Source organism: Gorilla gorilla, chromosome 6, assembly GCF_029281585.2.
Source record: "Gorilla gorilla gorilla isolate KB3781 chromosome 6, NHGRI_mGorGor1-v2.1_pri, whole genome shotgun sequence".
NCBI classification, from domain to species: Eukaryota; Metazoa; Chordata; class Mammalia; order Primates; family Hominidae; genus Gorilla; species Gorilla gorilla.
In genome coordinates this window covers 74,924,256-74,945,671 of record NC_073230.2, presented here as the reverse complement: position 1 = coordinate 74,945,671, position 21,416 = coordinate 74,924,256, and the positions used below count along the sequence as shown (strand labels likewise).

The window sequence follows — 21,416 nt, the reverse complement described above, 5'->3', positions numbered from 1 at the left end:
CACCATATTGGCCAGGCTGGTCTTGAACTCCTGACCTTGTGATCCGCCTGCCTTGGCCTCTCAAAGTGCTGGGATGACAGGCTTGAGCCACCGCGCCCAGCCTATTTTGTTTCTTCAACAAATATATCACCAAGGGGAAAAAACGGATCATCCTGGCATGGTGTCTCAGGCCTGTAATCCCAGCACTTTGGGAAGCTGAGGCAGGGATTGCTTGAGGCCACAGTGAGCTATGATGGCACCACTGCACTCCAGCCTGGGCAACACGGTGAGACCTTGCCCCCCCGCCCCACCAAAAAAACAAATAAATAAAAGGAGTAAGTAGGGAAATAATCAGATTGAATCGGAATTAAGAAATAACATACAATTGCAATGTATGAGCTTTATTTTGTCCCTAATTCAGCCAGCAAACGTTAAAAACCCTTTATGGGATAATAGATGAATTTGAACAGATTGGATATATTATTAAGCAGCACTGCCAGTTTTTTAGTTGAGAAAGGGTAATTATTTTTTCGTAACTTCTTTTGACTATTCCAGCTGAAGGTTTAGAATAAAATGGGATATGTCTGGACCCACTTCAAAATGGCTCCAGGAGACGGGGAGAGTGCGATTCCACAGGAGCAGGACTGGCCACAAACTGGCAGCTCTTTAAGCTGGCCCACGAGTACGTGAGGGCAGGGGTCGTTCCTCGTTACATTCTCCTCTTTCCCTTTTTTTTTTTTGAGATGAAGTCTCGCTCTATTTCCTAGGCTGGAGTGCAGTGGCACAATCTCGGCTCACTGCAGCCTCCGCCCCCTGGCTTCAAGCGATTCTCCTGCCTCAGCCTCCTGAGTAGCTGGGATTACAGGCCTACGCCACCACGCCCGTCTAATTTTTTGTATTTTTGTGGAGACGGGGTTTCACCATGTTGGCCAGGCTGGTCTCCAACTCCTAACCTCAAGTGATCCACACGTCTCGGCCTCCCAAAGTGCTGGGATTATAGGCATGAGCCACCGTGCCCGGCCTCTTTCCCTTTTATAAGTTTGAAAGATTCCAGAGCAAGAAGTTGAAAGCACAAGGTGGTGAGGCACCCTGCGCACCGAGAGCGACCTCCCCAGCCAGCGGCTGCAGGCGCATCCTGGAAGCAGGCAGAGGGGCCTCAGGCTCTCTCCCGCCAGGGCGGAGGGCCCCATCCCCTTTCCCAGTGCCCCCGGCGTGGCCGGCGGTTCAGTGACCTAGCTTGAGCCACGCACCAACCAGGAGCGACAGCAGGGACAGCAGCGGTGATGAACAACCCATGCTGGCATCAGGACTGGCGCGCCATGCCGCGCACACCCACGGCCCCGCTGCTCATCCGCTCTCACGCACCACTGTGGCAGTCGCCTCCTCCACACATGCGCATGCTGCTCCACCACCGCCCCTCACCCACCGGTTCAGCGGGGGAAACTGACGGACGCGAGGTGTAGGACTGGCCATACCACCTGCAGGGCTGCCCAGGGAAGTAAGGAAAAGCAGGTTGAGGGTCCCTAGAGGCCCCTTCACTACTTTTTGAACCTTTGGACAGCTTTCATTCCCTTTAAGATTGCTTGTGTGTGTCAAACCATTGCAAGACCACAAAGGAGGTTTCAACTTAACATTTATTTGCACACTCCAGGTCACTGCTGAGCCCCCAAAACCCACAGCCTAGTAACACCAACTTCACTTTCAAGGACCACAGAGATAGACCAACTATATAAATCTTGTGGAAACATAGTAATTTGGGTGAGGAAACTGTGACGCTACAGGCTTTGGGATGAATATTTTGCATAAGCAAAAGTTCAGAAGCTTGAAAATATAGTCAACCTACAAATCTCAAATTTCACCTGATAACCGTAGCCCTTAGCCACCATGCCTTCCAGCTCTCTCAACTCCCTTGCCTCTAGTTTACTCCTCTTCCCATTTCCTACAACTTTGTAGGGGGAGCATTTTAGCAAAGCTATTTCAAAAGCATGAAAAGTCCAACTGATCAATAAATTTACTCAGAAATTTACACTAACGGGATGCTTCCAAAATTTTAAATTACTAAGCGTTATTTATATTAGCATAAAAATTTTAAAACTAGATAACAATAGGGTACTGCTGAATAATTTAACATATGTCCACATAAAATTAAACCATTAAAATCTGCTTTTTCAAGGAATATTTAATAAGGTAGGTAATATATGCTTATTTAACATGGAATTTTATGTCACTGCTGCTAAAGCAAAACATCCTGTTCACTGGGTGAAAGACCTGCTTTATCTGTGTACACTTCAGTGCAATTTTTAAAAAATACTGTAATTATAATTTCAGAACTTCCAATTTTCAACAGATGCCAGTGTTCTCTCCTTTTTTCACATGGGAAAATTCCCTTGAAACTCATTTGAAGCTTGGACAAAAATTCCACAGCTGTATTCTTCAGGATCACTTTGCAGAGTCTTCAAGACTCAGATACAGAGGAAGCTTCAATTCAACCTTTCAGAGAAGACATTCCAGCTCACATGATCTCATCAACCAAGAGAATGTTGGTGGCAATCAGTGCTGAAAGGGGGATAAAAATTAGATAGCTCAGATGATTAGGAGCCCTAATTCGACTCAACTTCCCACTTCCAACTAAGCTGCACATGTTAACATCCAATTAAATTTCCCCCTTCCCCTCTACACATCAGAGGGCTAGTTCAGTTTCCATACTTTCAGCTGATTACATTATTCATGGGGGAAAATGAGCAACTAAACAGAAAACACCAAATGAAAAGAGTATGATGATTCTCTAACAGTTTAGTTTTCATTTTCCCAAACTTACCAGGAATGAAGAAGCTGTTTCTTTACACAATCGTTATCCCATAATGCCTGCTTCTGCTGCTACCACAGGCTCACCTAAAAGGCAACCAAAGTAAGTTCAGTCAATAAGAACCAACAATATTGTGTGTGGCTTTGCTTATCACCGATGACTCATTTCCTCCAGTATTAACTATGGGAATTCAAAGCTTCTCTGTTAGCCCAATTTTCTACTCTAAACCATGACCCCTGTCCACAATATTTGAGGAGTGTCTGACTTCTACTTAGAAGACCTGAACACCCCTCTCTCCTTCTGGATACATTTCTGTTTACCCATACTAAAGTACAGCACTGCAACTCTAATCTGGCTAAAATGGACTGATCATTTCCCTCATTCCAGAAATCTTTTTTATTAAATAATAATGTTGACAGCAATAGGTCTTGCACATACTGCATGGATGTACCTGTTATCTGTCTCCTACTTTGTACTTAATTTGTGTTGTTTTGTTACAGGGGCCTAAGATCAGGGCTGTCACCATTTCATTAGATTTCTAGATCCCCTTTTCTGGCATTATTTGTTATCTTTAGCTGTTTTTCACCCATGAATATAATCACCCAATCTATTTTCTTATCATAGTACTTGATTAAAAACTGAGTAAGGTGGCCGGGTGTGGTGCTTCACGCCTGTAATCCCAGCATTTTGGGAGGCTGAGGCGGGCGGATCACGAGGTCAGGAAATCGAGACCATCCTGGCTAACACGGTGAAACCCCATCTCAACTAAAAATACAAAAAATTAGCCAGGCGTGGTGGCGGGTGCCTGTAGTCCCAGCTACTCGGGAGGCTGAGGCAGGAGAATGGCGTGAACCTGGGAGGCAGCAGTTGCAGTGAGCCAAGATCTTGCCACTGCACTCCAGCCTGGGCAACAGAGCAAGACTCCGTCTCAAAAAAAAAAAAAAGAAAAAAAAAGAAACAAAGAACTGAGTTTAAGGCAAATGCAATATGAAAATCCTTCAACATTAATCTGAACCATCTACCACCACTCAACATCTCCAACAAAACTATACCAAAATTACTCAGTCTACTCTACTCCCTTAATTATTATACCTAGTCATTCCATTTTTTATTAATATCCTATTTTATCCCATTTTAGAACCCAGACTTCCCTAATAGTACTGGTGTCAAATTGCAAACCAAAAGATTTTTTTTTTGGTCCCCATTTTGAATCTTTCCTGGCTTCAACTCACATGTACTACATCTAGTTTTTCCTCTACAAACAGTTGCATTCTCTTACCTGTGTTCAGGTCCACACCCACGAGCTGACCTGATTCTGAATGTTCTGCTTAAATTTTAACTAATGTTTCCTGAAGGTCAAAACCAGAATTCTGAGCAAGAACCTAAAGTAAACAAATTTAATTCCTGAGAAAACAGGAAGAATTGATATTTAAAAAAAAAAAAGGGCCGGGCATAGTGGCTCACACCTGTAATCCCAGCACTCTGAAAGGCCGAGGCGGGTGGATCACAAGGTCAAGAAATCGAGACTATCCTGGCCAACATGGTGAAACCCTGTCTCTACTACAGATACAAAAAATTAGCTGGGCATTGTGGCACGTGCCTGTAGTCCCAGCTGCTCAGGAGGCTGAGGCAGGAGAATCGCTTGAACCTGGGAGGTGGAGGTTGCCGTGAGCCGAGATCACGCCACTGCACTCCAGCCTGGGCGACAAGAGACTGCATCTCAAAAAAAAAAAAAAAAAAAAAAGCAAAAGAAAGTCTCGGCCGGATGCAGTGGCTCATGCCTGTAATCCCAGCACTTTGGGAGGCCAAGCCATGTGGATCGCCTGAGGCCAGGAGTATGAGACCAGTCTGGCCAACATGGTGAAACCCCACCTCTACTACAAATACAAAAGAAACCTAGCCGGGTGTGGTGGCAGGTGCCTGTAATCCCAGCTACTGGGGAGGCTGAGGTTGCAGTGGGCCGAGATCACACCATTGCACTCCAGCCTGGACAACAAGAGCAAAACTCTCAAAATTCTTAAAAACAAAACAAAACAAAAAAAGAATCTCATTGCATGAAGACAGAACATTTATGTTCCCTTCAGAGAATAACCAGACATAAGTTACTGATCAACTCTCTCATCTACCCCAAACCCAGCAGCAATACACCAGTCATAAACTATACTTCAAAATTAGTATATAATAAAAAACAATGATATCAGTTTAGCTAAAACCAAAACAAAAAGCAAGTTTGTACTCAAGTATAACCCCTAATACTGCAAATATTAAGCTACAGGTTCTCTCTTGCCATCTGAAACGTCAGCTATTCAGGCCTCCCAGAGAAACCAAATACATTTGGATGTTTTACAGTCAGGAAGAAAACTGATCAAACCCGTTTATCCAAAATCCGTATTATGAATAAAGCCTACATTATCAAAAAGTTTTGATCAGCTGAATCTTTTGGAAGATTGACTGTTTAAGGCATACACACCTTGGGAATAACGAGCAACACATCAGCAAATGCTTGGACTCCAAGCTGTGCCTTGCCCTTTACACTGAGCTTATATTTATTCAGGGCTTCTGCCATTGCCACTTCCACGGCACCAGCACCCGGAACCACACAGCCTGTTGGATGGGGGAAAAAGAAAAATGCTAAGAAAACTGTAGAACTAATTATGAATAAAAAAAATACATATGAAAGCCATTAATTTTTTACAAATTCACTATGACCACATCAATTTAAGTACTGCATGTGAAAGCCACAATACAAGCGACTAACATATCAAATAGGAGAATGGTCCAACCAGAATGGCTTCACTGGCCACTGGCAGCTCTTTCAACATATCAGTATTAGTTCATTTATTTGTATTCACCTTTAATAATGATATGCTATGAAAAACCTTAGCATACCATCAGTCATTCTAAAGGGAAGACTGCTTTTGCATGGTGTCTGGCTGTGTAAACTACTGATAAAAGAACACAGTATTCAGCCATGCTTTTCAGACCAGCAAAACAATTTAATAGAATTGAAATATGGTGAGGATCTTACCATCATCAATAGCATTTTTGACAGCCCTCAAGCCATCCCTTACTGCATCTTTGATCTAAGTGTGGGCTTATTTGGTCCTTTGATCAATAATGTGACAGAACGAGGGTTGTTACACTTCTCAATAAAGGTGAACTTCTCCCTTTGTGTAGAAGAAACATGATTTTCAAAAACACGATGTGTGCAAAGAGAGAAGAGGGACTTACAGAGAATGACAAGCAGCATATTAATAAGGAACAAACTTGATCACATCAAACCAAATTATCTTTTTGAAAAATCACATATAAATGGTTTCCCATTACTACACATAAACCTTCAAAATGTATATAAACAAAAATCTGATCCTGAATTTCAATTAATTTTTCTGCTAAAGACTTCATGAACCAGGCACAGTGGCTCATGCCTGTAATCTCAGCACTTTGGGAGGCTGAGGGTGAAGGACAGCCTGAGCCCAAGAGTTTAAGACCAGCCTGGGCAACACAATACGACCCTGTTTCTACAAAAATTACAAAAAAAATTTAGCCAGGCATGGTAGCACATGTCTGTGGTCCCATTTGCTCAGGAGCCTGAAGCAGGAGGATCACTTGAGCCCAGGAAGATGAGGCTGCAGTGAGCTGTGATCACACCACTGCACTCCAGCCCGGGCAGGAGTGAGAACCCATCTCAAACAAAACAAAAATAATTCATGAGCTAAAAAGTTCTATTACCCTCAGGAAGAAAATACACTTACCAATGTATACTCATATACAAGTCCTGCATGTCCCAAGCAGTCAGGACTTAGGTCCTCAAAAGAATTCAAGGCCACCCCACCACAAGCAAGAGTCAGCCTGAAATAGCATTTTAAGGGAAATGAATAAGCAATGTTACCAGTGAAGTTCAAAGAGAAGACCAGTAATTTCTAGGAAGAAATTTTTCAGAATTACACACAAAATTACAGTTTAAAATGTACTTTAACCTAAGCCTTTTCATTTGCCATCAACCAGCTGAAAACCAGTCTTTTAACCCTCCATTTAAACCACTCTCCCCAAGTCAGCAAATGAAATCTAAAGATGGACAAGAGCTCTTTATTGGCCAGGCATGGTGGCTCACGCCTGTAATCCCAACACTTTGGGAGGCTGAGGTGGGTGGATCACTTGAGGCCAGGAGTTTGAGACCAGCCTAGCCAACATGGCAAAACCCCATTTCTACCAAAAAAGCAAAACGAAAATGAAACAATTCAACGGGCATGGTGGCAGACACCCGTAATCCTAGCTACTAGGGAGGCTGAGGCACGAGAATCCTAAGAACCCAGGAAGTAGAAGTTGCAATGAACCACGATCATGCCACTGTACAACAGAGCAAGACTGTCTCAAAAAAATAATAAAATAATATTTTTAAAAAAACTTTTATTGTGGTGAGCTCTTTGGGAGAAAGTATACTGAATTCAGAGACAAACAGTAAAATAATGTTTACAAGGGCACAGAGGGAATGAGAAATGGGGAGTAACTATTCAATGGGTATAGTTTCAGTTTGTGATGATAAAAAAAAACCTAGAGATGGACAGTGCTGACGGGTGCAAAATAATGCGAATATAGTTAATGCCAATTAATTGTACAGTTGAAAACCCAAAAGTAAAGTATAAGGAAAAACAAATAATCCCAATTCATTTGGAAAATAAGTAAAAGTCAAATTACTCAGATAAATCTGCTACTCATACCTCTCCATATTCCTCCTTTTAGCTCTGTGAAGAGCGACTATGCCTTCTTTGAAAGAGCATCTAAGGAAAAGGGGTCAATTCCCTATAACAAAAATAAAAATTAGTTTAAACATCTTTCACCTTAAAAGTAAAAAGGATGATACATACTATTTAGTTTATACACTGGATTTTCATTCTCACCTTTTGATTAATAACAAATCCTTTATCTGAATCACCAGACTTTCCTTTTCAGTTCTATTATTTGTTTTAACTCTATCTTCAATGAATTTTCTTTCAGCTTTTATGAGTTTTTCTCTTTCTGCTCTCTTGTAAAAAAAAGCCAGAATTCACTTCTCTATTAAGAAAAAAAAAAAGTTACAGAAAGCAGGGAAACATTTATTTTTTGAGAAAATAGCTTCTGAAACTGGATTAGTCCTAAGATTTAACAAACAGCTCACTGAGCTCCAATCCTGCCCCTTGCACATCTTCAGAGGCTGTTTCCTATAACTCTCCCAAACCAATTTAAGGATTATTGTCCTTACAGTGGGAAATGAAGTTTCACAAAAAAGTAACTCACCTAAAACACGAAGCTCCTCCATTTAAGTTAAGGGGCTATGAACTTAAGTTTTTTCATATTCTAATGACACGTTACAAATGAGGATATATGCATCCTCCACCCTTTTCTTCCTATCAAGATGCTATGCTCCATGGTCCAAAACAAGCCCTCTGATTAAGCTGTTCAAACATACACAAAATTATGGTTATTGATTTCCAGATGGGTGTACGTTAAACAATGAACTGAGAAGGCACTGATAATTTTCATGCAGTCAGCGTTGTTTCTTGAATTACTTGAAGATCCTATGCTGTACAGAAAAGTCTGCAGAGATAGTCTCCCTGGTAGGCTGTCAAACTGTGATGATATCTTTTAAAAACATGTTTTCTGCCAAGTGCCTGTAATGCCAGCACTTGGGGAGGCAAAGGTGAGAGGACGCCTTAATCCCAGGAATTCAAAACCAGGCTATGCAACATAAGGAGACTCCATTCTCCACAAAAAGAAAGGAGAAACGAACATATACATGTTTTCTAACTAAGTCTTTAGAAAAAAAATTTTTTTTAATTCCTCTACTGCTTCTCATTATGCTTTGAACCTAGCAATTCAATAAACACCAAATGACTGATGTTGTTCACCTTTCGGAATAATTCTACCCATAAATACAACATAACGTTCACCTTATTTCAGGAGAAAATATTACTAAAAGTGAAAACAATCTTCACCTAGCAATTTATCCAACTTATATCTTCACCTAGCAATTCATCCAACTGATATCTTCAGGTAAATATACAATATTTTATATCCAAATATATTAAAAATTTTGCTAACAATATATATTGTACAAAGCACCCCTAAATTTCAAAACACACTTTATTAGTTTTTTTTTTTTTTTTTTTTTTGAGATGGAGTTTTGCTCTTATCACCCAGGCTGGAGGGCAATGGTGTGGTCTTGGCTCACTGCAACCTCCGCCTCCCAGTTTCAAGCAATTCTTCTGCCTCAGCCTCCCAAGTAGCTGGGATTACATGCACCCGCCACCATGCCTGGGTAATTTTTGTAATTTTAGTAGAGACGGGGTTTCCCCATGTTGGCCAGGGTGGTCTCGAACTCCTGACCTCAGGTGATCTACCCACCTCGGCTTCCCAAAGTGCTGGGATTACATGCCTGAGCCACCAGGCCCGACCATTAGTATTTCATAGTCTTCTACCACCTACCTTGTATCAGTTTCAGATTTATGTTTCTTGTCAATGATCACAAAATCATGAAGAGATCAATAGGTTCATCTTTTCTTTTAATGGCCAAAATGGAGCCCACTACAGCCTGCAATAGGAGAAGGATAACCATTAAGTAAATTCAATTTGCAGCAGCAGAAACATGTTGCTTTTCAGAAGGCTAAAGTAGACAGTTTCTTCATTTTACAATCTCTACACTGATTTGTATTTTTCTATAAGCAGATAGAATACATTATATATGAACAGCTGTTACATTTCTGAAATCTCAATCTGTAATTCCCAAACATTAACATTCCTTAACATTAACATTCCTCCTGGTGTTTCATTAAAAATACTGATAACTGGAAGCTTTCTAATAACAAAATCTCCACTTTATAAACCTTTTAATGAAAGCTCCAATTTTACTTTTAAAACCCGGTTAGGTATACTATTATTTGAATTTCCTCATTTTACTTTTTAGAGACACAGATTAGGTATCACTGCCACAAAAATGAACCTACATAGCACCTTGTGATTGAAATTGGTAATTATATTCACGTTTCTACTATCAGAGATTTTCTATATAGGTGTACCATACCAGACACAGGCAAAATTTAATACATACCTCTGTTAAGACATCTGCAAGTTCAGCATGAACTTTAGTACAAAGAGATGCCCTGGCCACATCTTTAAGTGTTTCCTTGTCCATCTCTCTGCTTACTTTGACTTCTTCCAAAAAATGAAGGGCCTTTTCCTTCACAGCTTCAAATCCTTCAGTGATTATTCTGGGATGAAGGCCCTACAATACACACATAATAACACTTGCATCTTCAATTAGGTGCAACTATAGTTCATGATAAAGTTCAGATAATTCTTGGAGGGATATTCTGATCATCATATCTTTGAACACGAGGTAATATAATGTGCTGGCTTTCTGAATACATTTAAAAGGATAAATATTCCTTTCAATGCAGAGGAGAAGAGCAGGCAATGCTCTAGCACAGGGTCAAAGCCAAGGGAACTATAAAGCACACTTGGGTGTTCACTGTGCAAACCACTCCGAATCATGTCAAAACCGACACTGTGTCCCAACAACTCACAGATAGTAGCATTATTCTATCTTTTCTATAGGTAATCTCAAACTAATTCACATCATTTACTAATAAAAATAAATAAAGACTATCTGCTCTCTTTTACCCGAAAATTCTGACAATAGATTCGTAGTCACTGAGGTTTGTTTTAAACCTTGGAACTAGTCAGGGCTAAAAAAAGTGGAATTTATCTAAATGTAAGCTTTTGGTTGTCTTTTTCCTAACAAATAAATATGCCTAGTCCTAAACATCCCATTTTAAAATCTCAATTATTAATCTAAAGACAGATACAAATCACATAGGCAATTCAACTTGATTACAAAATTATTTTCAGGCCAAAAAAGGTTCCATAACCTGTCCAAGCTCACAACAAATTTGTTTTAGACCAAGACAAAGAGCCAGATTTAAGCCCCCTAATTCTACTGTATGGCCTCCGCTAGTATTAACACATCAATTTGTATAAATAAGTATCTGACACGTCCTATATACAATAATATATTACAGAAACAAGAGTTGTGTGCCAGGCGCGGTGGCTCACGCCTTTAATCCCAGCACTTTGGGAGGCCAAGATGGGTGGATCACCTGAGGTCAGGAGTTTGAGACCAGCCTGACCAACGTGGAGAAACCCCGTCTCTGCGAAAAATACAAAATTAGCCGGGCGTGGTGGCGCATGCCTGTAATCCTAGCTACTCAGGAGGCTGAGGCTGGGAATTGCTTGAACCCAGGAGACAGACGTTGCAGTGAGCCGAGATGCCATTGCACTCCAGCCTGGGCAACAAGAGTGAAATCCCATCTCAAAAAAACAAAACAAAAAAAAGTTGTGCATACTTCAGAAATGTAGAGATCTGCCTGTTTCAGCAGCTCTCCAATGATTAGGACATTGGAAGTCATACCATCACCAGTTATATCATCCTGGGCTGTTGCTACCTTTGCTATAAGGAAGCTGTTGGGTGTTGAATTTGCTGAAAGTAGAAAAAGAATGAATCACTTAAAACAATATGAAACAGTCTAAAAATACCACAAATAAAATGCATGAAGGACCTCTTTAAGTACTATCTACTTGAAAAAGCTACCCAAGTGTTTGGCTACAAATTACTAAGATTAAAAAGTCACAATTAGCTATCATGCACATGCAATTATAATGATGGAAACATTTTCATGTGTAATTTATTTCCCAGGTTATCTCTACTTTACAGATGAGGAAGCTTGAGGCTCAGTAGAAGTTTACTCAGGATGACAGCTAACAGTTAACAGTAATGGATAATTTTACATCCTTGCCTCTTTAGGCAAGTGTAGGGCTCTAGTGAGAATAAGCCAGGTATCTCCTAAAATGAAAGCTCAGCAGCCTCCACTGTTACTCTGCAATGGCCAAATAATTTAAAAGGAAAGGTCAGGTGCGTTAGCTCATGCCTGTAATCCCAGCACTTTGGGAGGCCACAGCAGATGGATCCCTTGAACTCAGGAATTCGAAACCAGCCTGGGCTACATGGCAAAATCCTGTCTCTTAAAAAAAAAAAAAAAAAAGCGGAAAAAAATTGTATTTTAGAGGTAAAATGACATGTCTGCAGCTTACCTTCAAATGATTCAGAGGAAAAATAGAAAAGAAATGGAGCAACATGTAAACAATTGGTGAATCTAGGTAAAGGGCACACACAATATAATCATTATTTTCGTAGGTTTGTAATTTTTTCAAAGAAAACTGAAAAACAGACTTCTGGAGACTGGAGAGAAGTTCCAGTGGGAGGGGACTTCTGAGGTGGTAGCAACAATTTATTTCTTAACTACAATAGTGGTTGTGTGTGTCCACTTTATAATTATTTCCTAAATTGTAAATGTTCTATGTGCTTCTCTCTACTTATGCTGTATTTCTCACACACTAAAACCCAAATAAATTTTTTTTTTTTTTTTGGTGACAGTCTCACTCTGTCACCTAGGCTGGAGAGTGCAGTGGCACAATCTTGGCTCACTGAAACCTCAGCCTCCCAGGTTCAAGCAATCGATTCTCCTGCCTCAGCCTCTGGAGTAGCTGGGACTACAGGCATATAGAACCATGCCTGGCTAATTTTTGTATTTTCAGTAGAGACGGAGTTTCACCATGTTGGCCACGGCTGATCGTGAACTCCTGGCCTCAAGTGATCCACCTACCTTGGCCTTCCAAAGTGCTGAGATTACAAGAATGAGCCACCGCACCCAGCCCCAAAACAATTCCGACGTCAAGTTTAACCGTGGCTCCACTTTTCTGCTAACACGGGCCACCACTGAACCCAGTAAAAACAAAAACACCTCCTAGATTAGCAAGTCTTTATTAAAGATATTTCATCTGGATGTTGATAGCATGGTATACTACTAGCAAAACCCTGATTATTCTGAACTCAAATCAGCAGGAAATCATTTCCCTTTCTTGGATTTGAACTGTTAAGTTTTGGGAATTTAGGGATGAGTAAAACGCATGCTCCCTTCAATAATCTCATATTCTCCATCCCTAAGACTTTAAAAATGTTAAAGCAAAGAGATTTCTCTCCCCTCCAGTTGGAGATGGAGATGAGACATAACAGAGAAATTGCTGTTTTAAAAAGAGAAAAACCGGCCAGATGCTGTGGCTCAGGCCTGGTAATCCCAGCACTTTGGGAGGCTGACTCAGGTGGATCACCTGAAGTCATGAGTTCAAGACTGGCCTGGCCAACATGGTGAAATACCATCTCTACAAAAAATACAAAAATTAGCTGGGCATGGTGGAGCAAGCCTGTAATCCCAGCTACTTGGGAGGCTGAGACAGGAGAATCACTTGAACCCAGGAGGCGGAGGTTGCAGTGAACCACTGGACTCCAGGCTGGGCGACAGAGTGAGATTCTGTCTTAAAAAAAAAAAAAAAAAAACCCATAAAGAGAAAAACCATCCTCATGCATTTTGCCCATGTGATTGTGTCAACCACCCTTAATTTTTCAAATTTTATTATAATTAATGTACAATTACAGTCCTTTAGCCCAGATTGTGAATGGCAAAAAAGCAGGGATTCAAAGACAGGGCTGTCAGACTCCAGGCACAGTCAGTACTATTACTGTCACTGTTACATGTCACTTCTGAATGTTCTCCTACCTTGAGAATGGACATTGCAAATCTTTCTACAAAGCAAAAGTTCTACGGAAAATCAAGACATTTCTGACCTAGCAGAGCACCTCTCACCATTTCGTGAAGCAGCGCACTGTGCAGGACCGTGCCCGGCTAATTTTTGTATTTTTAGTAGAGACCGAGTTTCACCATGTTGGCCAGGGCTGATCGTCAACTCCTGTGTCTTTAGTAAGCTTGATGTCTCCAGCGCCAGAAACAAGACTGTTTAAGGGACAGAAATCAATCAAATTGTGACAAAAACGAAATTAAAACGAAAACTAAATTAAAAAGTCCCATTAGAAAATGGGCTTTTCCAGCCGGGTGCGGTGGCTCACGCCTGTAATCCCAGCACTTCGGGAGGCCGAGGCGGGTGGATCTCGAGGTCAGGATATCGAGACCATCCTGGCTAACACGGTGAAACCCCATCTCTACTAAAAATACAGAATAAATAAATAAATAAATAAATAAATAAATAAAGCAAGCTGGGCGTGGTGACGGGCGCCTGTAGTCCCAGCTACTCGTGAGACAGAGGCAGGAGAAAGACATGAACCCGGGAGGCGGAGCTTGCAGTGAGCCGAGATCGCGCCACTGCACTCCAGCCTGGGTGACAGAGCGAGACTCTGTCTCAAAAAAAAAAAAAAAAAAAAAGCAAAACAAACAACAAAAAAGGACTTTTCCCAGATCTTAGGGAGCCAGGGATATGGAGCTAGTTATCAACGAAAACTAAATTAAAAAGTCCCATTAGAAAACGGGCTTTTCCCCGATCTTAGGGAACCGAGAATATGGAGCTAGTTATCTCCCGCAGGCTGGAGGACAAGTGTAGTGCCCACCCCGTCCCCGCAGAGATTGTGTAGAGCCCTCAGGGTGTCTGGAAGCCCAAGAAGGCAGGGAACGCCGCACACTAGAGCCGCTTTTTTCTCCATGGAGACGGCATCGACGCAGGAAGAAACGGCCGCAACGGTGGGGCTTAGCAGGGAACAGGACCGGCCCGGGAGGACGCGAGGAAGGGTGGCTGCGGAGCCCCGAGGCAGCGGGCTCCCGTCTGCGGTCTTGGGCCCGCCAGGTGCGCACGGCGCGCGGTGCCCACCCAGCCCTCCCGCCAGCCCCACCTTACATCTTTATGGTCCCTTTGGGCCCCAGGTTGGTCCTCAGCACGTCCTGCAGACCCCGCGCCCCGCTAATGCTGAACGCCAGCGCCGCCTGCGCTCCGGCCACCTTGGCCTTGGGGTTCAGGGTCTTCGCCGCCGCCATAGCTGCTCCAGAGGAAGAAAAGAAAGCGATGCGGCACGCGGAGAGCCCAGAGCCGGCGCGCCGTGGCCGGGATGAACTATCCGGATCTTCCGGAAAAGTCGGCGCGCCCGGCCCGCCCTAGCGTGCCCGCGCCGCCGCTATTGGGCCATGGGCTGTCCGGCGCCCGCTCATTGGTCCGCGGCTGCACGGTGCCTGCGGTCCCACCCCTCGCCCCGCGGCCGCGACGCTATAGCGCACGGGAGTAGCCTGTTCCTGGCAGTAAGTGCTTATGGGTTCTGGCGTTGCAGCTCAGTGGGGCCCAAGTTTGCGGACCCGGGATCTCAGGATGCAGGCAGGGCTTATGCCCCGCGCCGGACAGGGCGTAGGGTGGGCCTCCTCCCGCTCCTACTCGCGCGGTTTGCTCCTCAGTCTCCTTCCCTTGCTGCTTTCATGCCTTTCATTGGAGCTTTCTGGACCCTGTGCTTGACGGTGCTGTAGGTGCCGTGGGGACACACAAGCTAGTCTGATAAGCACCCTCCGCCGGAATCATGCGGTGCTGTAAGGACTAGCGAAGATGAAGATAGATTGCAAGGTAGAAAGTGCCGGATGCCTTTAGAAAGCTGCAGGACTGGTGCGATGGGGGTTGAGTCATAACCTGTCCGTCATTAGGACTCAGGATGCTGCTGAGGCCCTGGGCTTCCATGGTAGATTTGAAAACTCACCCTTGTAGAGTGATGGTGTCCAGCCTTTGAGAGGACTCCCTTTTAAGGTAAATTTCCAAAGAGCTCCACAATTGTTTACAGTATCCAGTGCCCGCCAAATTCCAGGGATTCAGTAACACGTGATATTTTATTTTTTCTTTTTATAGACACACGGCCTCACCATGTTGCCCAGGGTGGTCTCAGATTCCTGAGCTCAAGTGATACTGCTGAGCTCAAGTGATCCTCCCGTCTCGGCCTCCCAAAGTGCTGGGATTACAGGCGTCAGCCACCGTGCCCGGCCAGTATTTTATTTTTAATAGATAACGGAAATTGTTCTGAATTCAAAAGGCACCAAAGGGCATGTGGTGGAAATCAAATCTTCCTCCCGCCACTAGTTCAACACTAGAGACAAGCACAGTTACCCCTGGATACTCGATGAATTTTCGGAATGCTTTCTGAATTTATAAACTTATATGTGAATATAATCATTTCCCCACACAAATGGCAATTCCTAATACACACTGTAGGGTGTGTTATACTTTAACAAAAAGTATAACACAAAAAAATGTGTTTTTGTGTCTCCAAGACACAAAAAAATGTCTTGGAGAGTGTGCCATATCAAGACTAATGGGAAGTCCTCATTAACAGCTGCGTGATGTTCTTCGTAAGAATTACACAACTAGGAGCCGGGGCACGGTGACTCAACGACTGTAATCCCGACACTTTGGGAGGCCGAGGCAGGTGGATCAGTTGTGCCTAGGAGTTCAAGACCAGCCTGGGCAATGTAGTGAGACCCCATCTATACAGAAAGTACAAAAATTAGCCGGGCGTGGTGGTGCATGCCCATGGTCCCAGCTACTCGAGAGGCTGAGGTGGGAGGATCGCCAGAATCTACGAGGCGGAGGTTGCAGTCAGCTATGTCAGCTATGATATTGCCACTGCACTGCAGCCTGTCTCAAAAAGAATGATACAACTAACCGGTCACCTACTGACTGATGTTTAAGTTGTTCCCAATCTGCTATTCAGGCTGCAGTGAATATCGGTATATGATGCTTTTAGGAGGATTTGTGTATTTGAGAATCAGAAAAACATCTATATATGTGACTAGAAGCACTGCACAATAGAAGACTAGTTATTAGTTCCATAGGCATTACATGGTGTGCATGCAGATTTATTATAACTGCTGTTAAAAATGTTATGAGGAGACCAGGCGTGGTGGCCCACACTTGTAATCCCAGCACTTTGGGAGGCCGAGGCCAGCGGATCACTTGAGGTCAGGAGGTCAAGATCATCCTGGCCAACATGGTGAAACCCTGTCTCTGTAAAAATACAAACATCAGCAAGACCAACAAGGTGAAACACTGTCTCTGTACAAATACAAAAATTAGCCTGGCATGGTGGTGTGCATCTGTGATCCAAGCTACTCGGAGGCTGAAGCATGAGAATTGCATGAACTTGGGAAGGAGAGGTTGCAGTGAGCCAAGATCATGCCACTGCACTCTAGCCTGGGTGACAGAGCTAGACTGTGTCTCAAAAAAAAAAAAAAAAAAAGTCCAGGCCCAGTGGCTCAGATCTGTAATCCCAGCACTTTGCGAGGCTGAGGCAGGCAGATGATTTGATTTGAGGTCAGGAGTTCAAGACCAGCCTGGCCAACATGGTGAAACCTTGTCTCTACCAAAAATATAAAAAGTTAGCCGGGTGTGGTGGCGCACGCCTGTAATCCCAGCTACTTGGGAGGCTGAGGCAGGAGAATCGTTTGAATTCTGGAGACAGAGGTTGCAGTGAGCCAAGATCATGTTTCTGCACTCCAGCCTGGGTAACAGAGCGAGACTCTTTCTCAAAAAAAAAAAAAAAAAAGCTGGGCATGGTGGTTCACACCTATAATCCCAGCACTTTGGGAGGCTGAGGTGGGTGGGTCACCTGAGGTCAGGAGTTCCAGACCAGCCTGGCCAACGTGGTGAAACCTGTCTCTACTGAAAATACAAAAATTAGCCAGGCATGGTGGCGGCCACCTGTAATCCCAGCTATTCAGGAGGCTGAGGCAGGAGAATCGCTTGAGCCCGGGAGTTGGAGGTTGCAGTGAGCCAAGATCACGCCATTGCACTCCAGCCTGGGCGACAAGAGCGAGACTTGTTGCCCAGATGACATGATGGAAGTATTTTAAATACATAAATAGGAGTTCTTGATAGGGGGAAAAACATTTTAAATAACATGTATAAGAAGTTCTCACTTTTGAAACATTCCCCATGGGTCTATACTGGGAGGGGAACATCACACACTGGGGTCTGTCAGGGGGTGGGGATCAAGGGGAGGGAGAGCATTAGGACAAATACCTAATGCAAGCAGGGTTTAAAACCTAGAGGATGGGTTGATGGGTGCAGCAAATCACCATGGCATGTGTATACCTATGTAACAAAACTGCATATTCTGCACATGTATCTCCGAACTTAAAGCAAAAAAAAAAAAAAAAAAAAACAAACCTGGTGTGGTGGCGCACACCTGTAATCCCAGCTACTTAGGTGGCTGAGGCAGAATTGCTTGAACCCGGTAGGCAGAGGTTGCAGTGAGCCAAAATCGCAGCACTGCACTCCTAGCCTGGGCGACAGAGTGAGACCCTGTCTCAAAATTAAAACTAAAAAGAATTTGTAAAAAACAGTAAGAAGAATTCCCATACTCTACACACAGATCCCCCAAATGTAAACATCATATTTAACCCCAGAATAAGAAATTAACATTGACGCATGATCCAATCTATAGATCGCTTTCAAATTTTGCTAATTATATCATGATCTATCTCTGGCCCAGGAGTCTATTTATCCAGAATTACGCTTCGCATTTAGTTGTCATGTCCTTCAGTCTGAAACAGTTCTGCAGTTTTTCAGTCTTTAATGATCTTGGCATTGCTTTTAGTACTGGCCAGTTATTTTACAGAATGTCCCTTACTTTAGGGTTATTTGATATTTCCTTATTTTTTTTTATTTTTTGTTGTTGAGACAGAGTCTTGCTCTGTCGCGCAATCTGGAGTGCAGTGGCACGATCTCGGCTCACTGCAAGCTCCACCTCCCGGGTTCATGCCATTCTCCTGCCTCAGCCTCCTGAGTAGCTGGGACTACAGGCGCCCGCCACCACGCCCAGCTAATTTTTTTGTATTTTTTTTAGTAGAGACAGGGTTTCACCGTGTTAGCCAGGATGGTCTGGATCTCCTGACCTCGTGATCTGCCCGCCTTGGCCTCCCAAAGTGCTGGGATTACAGGCTTGAGCCACCGTGCCTGGCCTCCTTATGATTTTTTTAAAAATTTTTTTGAGACAGAGTCTCGCCCTTTTGCCCAGGCTGGAGTGCAGTTGTGCGATCTCCGCTCACTGCAGCCTCCACCTCCCGGGTTCAAGTGATTCTCCTGCCTCAGCCTCCAGAGTACCTGGGATTACAGGCACCTGCCACCATTCCTGGCTAATTTTTGTATTTTTAGTAGAGATGGGGTTTCACTATGTTGGCCAGACTGGTCTGGAACTACTGACCTCAGGTGATCTGCCTGCCTTGGCCTCCCAAAGTGCTGGGATTACAGGCATGAGCCGCTGCGCCTGGCCTCATGTTTCCTTATGTTTAAATGCAGGTTATGGCCGGTCACGGTGTCTCACGCCTGTAATCCCAGGACTTTGGGAAGGCCAAGGCAGGCGGATCACATGATCAAGAGATCGAGACCATCCTGGCAAACATGGTGAAACCCCATCTCTACTAAAAATAGAAAAAATTAGCTGGGCCTGATGGCACGTGCCTGTAATCCCAGCTACTCAGGAGGCTGAGGGAGAAGAATCACTTGAACCCGAGAGGTGGAGGTTGCAGTGAGCAAAGATCGCGCCACTGCACTCCAGCCTGGGCAACAGACCGAGATTCTGTCTCAAAAAAAAAAAAAAAAAAAATGCAGGTTATTCATATTTGGCAAGAACGCCAGAGAAATTATGTGTCATTTCAAGGCATCGTAGGAAGAGTCACATGATATCAGCAGTTTTTCCCATTCCTGGTGATGTTAACTTTGTTCACTTGGTTAATGTTTGCTAGATTGCTCTACTATAAAGTTGTTATTTTTTCTTTGTATTTAATAAGCATCTTGTGGGAAACTATGTGACTTCTGTTTTTCATCATAACAGTGCCTACTAATTTAAGCATCCATCGATGATTTTTTTTTTTTTTTTGAGGCAGCGTCTCACTCTGTTGCCCAGGCTGGAGTGCAGTAGTGCAATCACACAGCTTACTGCAGCCTCAACCTCCTGGGCTCAGCCTCCTATCTCAGCCTCCTGAGTAGCTGAGACTACAGGCTTGCATCACTATGCCTGGCTAATTTAAAACTGTGTGTGTGTGTGTGTGTGTGTGTGTGTGTGTGTGTGTGTGTGTGTGTGTAGAGATGTCATGCTTTGTTGCCTGGGTGAGTTTCAAACTCCTGGGCTCAAGCAGTCCTCCTGCCTCAGCCTCCCAAATTGCTGGGGTTACAGGCTTGAGCCACTGTACCCAGCCCATCAATAATTTTTGCCTGAAACAATTTTTATTGCGATCTTTATGTTGAGAGTCCTCCATGGATCTGTTGTGTGCTTACATGTCTTGCTGGGTGTGCCAAGAATGCAAGGCCCAAGAATGCTCTTTATTTGGGCCTTTTCTCAGGGTTGTTTACACAGCTGGTAATCTTCAGAGACAAGTTAATGTTTCCTCTTGGACAAAGAGCAGGCTTGCCCACTGCTTGGTATAAAAACAATAGATTTCAGCCAGGCGTAGTGGCTCATGTCTATAATCCCAGCACTTTGATTTTTTTTTTTTTTTTTTTTGAGATGGAGTTTCGCTCTTATTGCCCAGGCTGGAGTGCAATGGTGCGATCTTGGCACACTGCAACCTCCGCCTCCTGGGTTCAAGTGATTCTCCTGCCTCAGCCTCCTGAGTAGTTGGGATTACAGGCATGCAGCACCACACCCGGCTAATTTTGTATTTTTTTAGTAGAGACGGGGTTTCTCCATGTTGGTCAGGCTGGTCTCGATCTCCCGACCTCAGGTGATCCGCCCGCCTCAGCCTCTCAAAGTGCTGAGATTACAGGCATGAGCCTTGATTTTTTTTTCTTTTTCTTTTTTTTTTGAGATGGATTCTCACTGTTACCCGGGCTGGAGTGCAGTGGTGCGATCTCGGCTCACTGTAACCTCCGCCTTCTAGGTTCAAATGATTCTTCTGCATCAGCCTCCAGGCACACGCCACCATGCCTGGCTAATTTTTGTATTTTTGTAGAGACAGGGCTTTGCCATGTTGGCCAGGCTGGTCTCGAACTCTTGACCTCAGGTGATTTGCCCTCCTTGACCTCCCAAAGTGCTGGGATTGCAAGTGTGAGCCACCGTGCCCAGCCATCCAGCACTTTGGAAGGCCAAGTTGAGGATCCTTTGAGGCAAGGATTTCAAGACCAGCCTAGGCAACATGGTGAGACCCCATCTCTACAAAAATAAAACAATAAAACACCGAGGTGGTCAGATCACCTGAGGTTGAGAGTTCAAGACCAGCCCGACCATCATGGAGAAACCCCATGTCTACTAAAAAAATACAAAATTAGCTGGGCATGATGGTGCATGCCTGTAATCCCAGCTACTCGGGAGGCTGAGGAAGGAGAATCGCTTGAACCTGGGAGGCAGAGGTTGCGGTGAGCCGAGATTGCGCCATTGCACTCCAGGCTGGGCAACAAGAGCAAAACTCTGTCTCAAAAAAATAATAAGAAATAAAAATAAAAAAATATATAATAAAACAACAACAACAAAAACAATAGATTCCCTGAGCTGAGTGTTCCTCAGCTGTGATCCAAACCCACCATCTTTGAGGCATCCATCTGGGCCACGTTGTGTTACCCCATGGAAGTTGGAGGGAAAGAGGAACTGATGCAAATATCCTGCTGCCTACGCTGCTTGCCATGCTGTAAGCAATAAAGTCCTTTGTCTCTGACCCAGGAGTCTTGTTTCTTTCTTTCTTTCTTTCTTTCTTTCTTTCTTTCTTTCTTTCTTTCTTTCTTTCTTTCTTTC

At 43.7% G+C, this 21,416-nt stretch overlaps 2 non-coding genes and 1 pseudogene across 2 annotated transcripts; all 3 read right to left on the bottom strand.

Annotated features, from left to right (window-relative positions):
* Positions 1 to 1,595: 1,595 nt before the first annotated feature.
* Positions 1,596 to 15,895, bottom strand: LOC129523899 (T-complex protein 1 subunit zeta-like; annotated as a pseudogene).
* Positions 5,626 to 5,760, bottom strand: LOC129523942 (small nucleolar RNA SNORA15). The gene has a single exon (XR_008667576.1). It is a non-coding gene; the product is annotated as a small nucleolar RNA SNORA15 (small nucleolar RNA).
* Positions 10,167 to 10,300, bottom strand: LOC129523944 (small nucleolar RNA SNORA22). Its single transcript, XR_008667578.1, has one exon. It is a non-coding gene; the product is annotated as a small nucleolar RNA SNORA22 (small nucleolar RNA).
* Positions 15,896 to 21,416: the final 5,521 nt, after the last annotated feature.